Raw genomic sequence first — 7,500 nt, forward strand, 5'->3', positions numbered from 1 at the left:
CTTGAGCTCCGGCCGGCCAGCCACGGGGTGCGCGAGCCCCCTGTCCCGCAGGCCACCAGAGGGTCCGGGTGCTGGGGACGGGGCTCCACCGGGGCCCGGGGAGGCTCTCCCCAGCCTGGCTAGGGTTCGGAAGGTGGGACCGGACCCGGGGCTTGAACTCCATCTGGCCAGGCCCCGAGGGTGCTGGAGCCCCCTGTCCCGCAGGCCACCAGTGGGTCCGGGCGCTGGGGACGGGGCTCCACCGGGGCCCGGGGAGGCTCTCCCCAGCCTGGCTAGGGTTCGGAAGGTGGGACCGGGCCCGGGGCTTGAGCTCCGGCCGGCCGGCCCCGGGGTGCGCAAGCCCCCCGTCCCGCAGGCCACCAGAGGGTCTGGGCGCTGGGGACGGGGCTCCACCGGGGCCCGGGGAGGCTCTCCCCAGCCTGGCCAGGGTTCGGAAGGTGGGACCGGGCCCGGGACTTGAGCTCCGGCCGGCCAGCCCCGGGGTGCGCGAGCCCCCCGTCCCGCAGGCCATCAGAGGGTCCAGGCGCTGGGGACGGGGCTCCACCGGGTCCCGGGGAGTCTCTCCCCAGCCTGGCTAGGGTTCGGAAGGTGGGACCGGGCCCGGGGCTTGAGCTCCGGCCGGCCGGCCCCGGGGTGCGCAAGCCCCCCGTCCCGCAGGCCACCAGAGGGTCTGGGCACTGGGGACGGGGCTCCACCGGGGCCCGGGGAGGCTCTCCCCAGCCTGGCTAGGGTTCGGAAGGTGGGACCGGACCCGGGGCTTGAGCTCCATCTGGCCAGGCCCCGAGGGTGCTGGAGCCCCCTGTCCCGCAGGCCACCAGAGGGTCCGGGTGCTTGGGACGGGGCTCCACCGGGGCCCGGGGAGGTTCTCCCCAGCCTGGCTAGGGTTTCGGAAGGTGGGACCGGACCAGGGGCTTGAACTCCATCTGGCCAGGCCCCGAGGGTGCTGGTACCCCTCCGTCCTGCAAGCCGGCCGGGGGTCCGGGGCGCCCGGGACGGAGGGTCCACCGGGGGCCCAGGGGAGGCTCTCCCCGGCCCGGCCTAGGGTTCGGAAAGCCGGGACTGGGGCCGGGGACTGGGCCCGGGGCTTGAGCCCCGTCCGGCAGGGCCCGGTGGTGCGGGAACCCCCCCTCCGTCCTGCAAGCCGGCCGAGGGTCGGAGGCGCCCGGGACGGAGGGTCCATCAGGGCCCAGGGAGGCCTGAAGCCCCGGAGCCCTGCAGCCCCTGAGACCTGCAGCTCTGCAGCCCCCGGAACCCTGCAGCCCCAGAGCCCTGCAGCTCCGGGGCAGGCAGATTGGCGTCATTTTGGTCCCGGCCCTCTGGTAGCCCCTCTCGCCTCGGCCATCTGGTCACCCTGGAAGTCCTGATGAGGTGCCATTCGCCTCCCGGATCCCAGCGAGGGCTCCAGGAGGTCGGGTACTTGGGTCCCCTCTGTCACCTCGTGTGCACAGATTGCAAGAAAGTCAGGTAATTTCCATCCAGATTACTAGGGACAGGGTACGCCCGGACACCCCTCCAAGGCTGGTGGTTCTCTGCTAGGGGGACCAGATGGGCTATGCCTGGGTAACACCTCCCTAGGCCACCCGGGGCTTCCTTCCTCCAGGCCAACGGCTTGTCAAATTGCCCAGGACGGGCTCCATGGCTCTTGGGCAGTCGTCCCCCGGGCGTCCGGGGCTCCATCCCTGCCGACGGCATGGAAAAGTGCCCGGGACGGGCTCCATACATCCCGGGCAGTCCTCCCCCGTGCGTCCGGGGCACCCATCTCCAGGAGGCCAACAGCATGGCAAAGTACCCGGGACGGGCTCCATGGGTCCCGGGCAGTCCTCCCCCAGGCATCCGGGGCTTCCATCTCCAGGCCAACGGCAGGTCAAAGTGCCCAGGACGGGCTCCACGGGTCCCTGGCAGTCCTCCCCCCCCGGGCGCCCGGGGCTCCCTTCCCCAGGCCAACGGCATGCCAGAGTGCCCAGGACGGGCTCCACGAGTCCCGGGCGTCCGGGGCTCCCTTCCCCGGGACACCGGCTTGTCAGAGTGCCCATGACGGGCTCCACGGGTCCCGGGTATCTGGGACTCCCTTCCCCGGTCCGACGGCTTGTCAGAGTGCCCAGGACGGGCTCCACGGTTCCCGGGCGTCCGGGGTTCCCTTCCCCGGGTCAGCGGCATGTCAGAGTGCCCAGGACGAGTTCCACGGGTCCCGGGCAGTCCTCCCCCGGGCGTCCGGGGCTCCATCCAGGCCGGCGGCATGGCAGAGTGCCCGGGTCGGGCTCCATGCGTCCCGGGCATTCGTCCCCCGGGCGCCTGAAACTGCTGGGTCAGAAAGGGCTCGATTCCGATCCGTGTCGGAAGGTTAGGAGTCCGTACGAATTTGTCGGGACGGCATGGCAGAGTGCCCGGGATGGGCTCCATGGCTCTTGGGCAGTCGTCCCCGGGCGCCCGGGGCTCCATCCCGGCCGACGGCATGGAAACGTGCCCAGGACGGGCTCCATGCGTCCCGGGCCTCCGTCCCCCGGGCGTCCGGGGCTCCATCCAGGCTGACGGCATGGCAGAGTGCTCGGGACGGGCTCCATGCGTCCCGGGCATTCGTCCCCCGGGCGCCCGGGGCTACATCCAGGCTGACGGTATGGCAGAGTGCCCGGGTCGAGCTCCATGGTTTTCACGGTGGTCCTCCCCAGGGTGTCGGGGCGCTCCAGGCCGACGGCATGAAAAAGTGCCCAGGACGGGCTCCATGCGTCCTGGGCATTCGTCCCGGGATGGGGACGGGGTGGGGAAGAGTCCAGGCGGCTTCACCTCCATGCCCGGCCATCTGATCGCCCAGATTTCCTCGGCCATCTGGTCGCCCGCAACGCTTTCCTATGGGGGGGGGGACCAGATGGCCGAACTTCCCTGGAAGTCCCGATGAGGTGCCATCCGCCTCCCAGATCCCAGCGAGGGCTCCATGAGGTCGGGTTCTTTCACGCCTTGGGTCCCCTCTGTCACCTCGCGTGCACAGATTGCAAGAAAGGGGGGTAATTTCCCTCCGGATTACTAGGGGCAGGGTACGCCCGGACACCCCTCCAGGGCTGGTGGTTCTCTGCCATGGGGACCAGATAGGCTATGCCTGGGCAACACCTCCCTAGGCCACCCGGGGCTTCCTTCCTCCAGGCCAACTGCATGTCAAATTGCCCAGGACGGGCTCCATGGCTCTTGAGCAGTCGTCCCCCGGGCGTCCGGGGCTCCATCCAGGCCGACGGCATGGCAGAGTGCCCGGGACGGGCTCCATGCGTCCCGGGCCTTCGTCCCCCGGGCGTCCGGGGCTCCATCCAGGCTGACAGCATGGCAGAGTGCCCGGGTCGGGCTCCATGGTTTTCAGTGTGGTCCTCCCCTGGGTGTCGGGGCGCTCCAGGCCAATGGCATGGAAAAGTGCCCAGGACGGCCTCCATGCGTCCCGGGCATTCGTCCCCCGGGCGTCCGGGGCTCCATCCAGGCTGACGGCATGGGAGAGTGCCCGGGTCGGGCTCCATGGTTTTCAGGGTGGTCCTCCCTTGGGTGTCGGGGCGCTCCAGGCCAATGGCATGGAAAAGTGCCCAGGACGGGCTCCATGCGTCCCGGGCATTCGTCCCGGGACGGGGACGGGGGACAGGGTCGGGAGAGTCCAGGCGGCTTCACTTCCGTGTCCAGCCATCTGATCGCCCAGATTCCCTCGGCCATCTGGTCGCCCGGATTCCCTCGGGCATCTGGTCGCCCGCAACGCTTTCCTATGGGGCGACCAGATGGCCGAACTTCCCTGGAAGTCCCGATGAGGTGCCATTCGCCGCCCGGATCCCAGGGAGGGCTCCAGGAGGTCGGGTACATTCGCGCCTTGGGTCCCCTCTGTCACCTCGCGTGCACAGATTACAAGAAAAGGGGGTAATTTTCCTCCGGATTACTAGGGAGAAGGGTACGCCCGGACACCCCTCCGAGGCTGGTGGTTCTCTGCCATGGGGACCAGATGGGCTATGCCTGGGCAACACCTCCCTAGGCCACCCGGGGCTTCCTTCCTCCAGGCCAACTGCATGTCAAATTGCCCAGGACGGGCTCCATGGCTCCTGGGCAGTCGTCCCCCGGGCGTCCGGGGCTCCATCCAGGCTGACGGCATGGAAAAGTGCCCAGGACAGGCTCCATGCGTCCCGGGCATTCATCCCCCGGGCGTCCGGGGCTCCATCTAGGCTGACGGTATTGAAGAGTGCCCAGGTCGGGCTCCATGGTTTTCACGGTGGTCCTCCCCTGGGTGTCTGGGGGCTCCAGGCCAAATGCATGGAAAAGTGCCCAGGACGGGCTCCATGCGTCCAGGGCATTCGTCCCCTGGGCGTCCGGGGCTCCATCTAGGCTGACGGTATGGCAGAGTGCCCAGGTCGGGCTCCATGGTTTTCACGGTGGTCCTCCCCTGGGTGTCTGGTGGGGGCTCCAGGCCGAAGGCACGGAAAAGTGCCCAGGACGGGCTCCATGCGTCCCGGGCATTCGTCCCCCGGGCGTCCGGGGCTCCATCCAGGCTGACGGCATGACAGAGTGCCCGGGTCGGGCTCCATGGGTCCCGGGCAGCCCTCCCCCGGGCGTCCGGGGCTCCCACCGCCAGGCCGACGGCATGTCAAAGTGTCCAGGACGGGCTCCATGAGTCCGGGACAGTCCTCCCCCGGGCGTCCGGGACACCCATCTCCAGGAGGCCAACGGCATTGGCAAAGTACCCAGGACGGGCTCCATGGGTCCCGGGCAGACCTCCCTCGGGCGTCCGGGGCACCCATCTCCATGAGGCCAACGGCATTGGCAAAGTACCCAGGACGGGCTCCATGGGTCCCGGGCAGACCTCCCCCGGGCGTCCGGGGCACCCATCTCCACGAGGCCAACGGCATTGGCAAAGTACCCGGGAAGGGCTCCATGGGTCCCGGGTAGACCTCCCCCGGGCATCCGGGGCTCCCACCTCCAGGCCGACGGAATGTCAAAGTACCCAGGACGGGCTCCATGGGTCCCGGGCAGCTTCCCCCGGGCGTCCGGGGCACCCACCTCCAGGCCGACGGCATGTCAAAGTACCCAGGACGGGCTCCACGGGTCCCGGGCATTCCTCCCCCAGGTCGTCCGGGCCCTAGAGCTCCGGTGGTCCAACCTGCGCCTGAGGCCCAGCCGGGGTCCAAGAGCCCTGCCTTGCGTGGGCAGGCAGTCAGGAACCCTACCGCGAAGGCTTGGGATGGATGGGGAGCTGGGAGTCCTTTCGATCCCAGCCCTCTGGTCGCCCGCGATGCTTTCCAATGGGGCGACCAGATGGCCGGGCTTCCCTGGAAGTCCCGATGAGGTGCCATTCGGCTCCCGGATCCCAGCTAGGGCTCCATGAGGTCGGGTTCTTTTACGCCTTGGGTCCCCTCTGTCACCTCGCGTGCACGGATTGCAAGAAAGGGGGGTAATTTCCCTCCGGATTACTAGGGGCAGGGTACGCCCGGACACCTCTCCAGGGCTGGTGGTTCTCTGCCCGGGGGACCAGATGAGATATGCCTGGGCAACACCTCCCCCGGGCGTCTGGGGGCTCCATTCTCCGGGCCAACGGCATGGCTCAATGCCCAGGACGGGCTCCACGTGTCCCGGACAGACCTCCCCTGGGCGTCCGGGGCACCCATCTCCAGGAGGCCAACGGGATGGCAAAGTACCCGGGAAGGGCTCCACGGGTCCCGGGCAGCCTTCCCCCGGGCGTCCGGGGCTCCCACCTCCAGGCCGACGGCATGTCACACTGCCCAGGACGGGCTCCATGGGCCCCGGACAGACCTCCCCCGGGCGTCCGGGGCACCCATCTCCAGGAGGCCAACGGGATGGCAAAGTACCCGGGAAGGGCTCCACGGGTCCCGGGCAGCCTTCCCCCGGGCGTCCGGGGCTCCCACCTCCAGGCCGACGGCATGTCACACTGCCCAGGACGGGCTCCATGGGCCCTGGACAGACCTCCCCCGGGCGTCCGGGGCACCCATCTCCAGGAGGCCAACGGGATGGCAGAGTAACCGGGAAGGGCTCCATGGGTCCCGGGCAGCCCTCCCCCGGGCGTCCGGGGCTCCCACCTCCAGGACGACGGCATGTCAAAGTGCCCAGGGCGGGCTCCACGGGCCCCGGGCAGCCCTCCCCCCCGGGCGTTCGGGGCACACATCTCCAGGAGGCCAACGGCGTTGCAAATTACCCGGAAAGGGCTCCAGGGGTACCGGGCAGTCCTCCCCCCGGGCGTCCGGGGCACCCATCTCCATGAGGCCAACGGCATTGGCAAAGTACCCGGGAAGGGCTCCACGGGTCCCGACCAGGCTTCCCACGGGCGTCCCGGGCACCCTCCTCCAGGCCGACGGCATGTCAAAGTGTCCAGGACGGGCTCCATGGGTCCCGGGCAGCCCGCTCCCGGGCGTCCGGGGCTCCCACCTCCAGGCCGACGGCATGTCAAAGAGCCCAGGACGGGATCCACGGGTACCGGGCAGTCCTCCCCCGGGCGTCCGGGGCTCCCATCTCCAGGCCAACGGCATGGCTCAATGCCCAGGACGGGCTCCCTGGGTCCCGCGCAGGCCTCCCCCGGGCGTCCGGGGCAACCATCTCCATGAGGCCAACGGCATTGGCAAAGTACCCGGGAAGGGCTCCACGGGTCCCGGGCAGGCCTCCCCCGGGCGTCCAGGGCACCCACCTCCAGGCCGACGGCATGTAAAAGTGCCCAGGACGGGCTCCATGGGTCCCGGGCAGCCCGCCCCCGGGCATCGGGGGCACCCATCTCCAGGAGGCCAACGGCGTTGCAAAGTACCCGGGAAGGGCTCCACGGGTACCGGGCAGTCCTCCCCCGGGTGTCCGGGGGCTCCCTTCTCCAGGCCAACGGCATGGTTCAATGCCCAGGACAGTACGTCAAGTGGCCAGGACGGGCTCCATGCGTCCCGGGCATTCGTCCCGGGACGGGGACGGGGTGGGGAAGAGTCCAGGCGGCTTCACCTCCATGCCCGGCCATCTGATCGCCCAGATTTCCTCGGCCATCTGGTCGCCCGGATCCCCCTCGGGCATCTGGTCGCCCGCAACGCTTTCCTATGGGGGGGGACCTGATGGCCGAACTTCCCTGGAAGTCTTAATGAGGTGCCATTCGCCTCCCGGATCCCAGCGAGGGCTCCATGAGGTCGGGTTCTTTCACGCCTTGGGTCCCCTCTGTCACCTCACGTGCACAGATTGCAAGAAAGGGGGGTAATTTGCCTCCGGATTACTATGGGGCAGGGTATGCCCGGACACCCCTCCAGGGTTGGTGGTTCTCTGCCATGGGGACCAGATGGGCTATGCCTGGGCAACACCTCCCTAGGCCACCCGGGGCTTCCTTCCTCCAGGCCAACTGCATGTCAAATTGCCCAGGACGGGCTCCATGGCTCTTGGGCAGTCGTCCCCCGGGCGTCCGGTGCTCCATCCAGGCCGACGGCATGGCAGAGTGCCCGGGACAGGCTCCATGCGTCCCGGGCCTTCGTCCCCCCCGGGCGTCCGGGGCTCCATCCAGGCTGACGGCATGGC

Source organism: Lissotriton helveticus, chromosome 8, assembly GCF_964261635.1.
Source record: "Lissotriton helveticus chromosome 8, aLisHel1.1, whole genome shotgun sequence".
Lineage (NCBI taxonomy): Eukaryota > Metazoa > Chordata > Amphibia > Caudata > Salamandridae > Lissotriton > Lissotriton helveticus.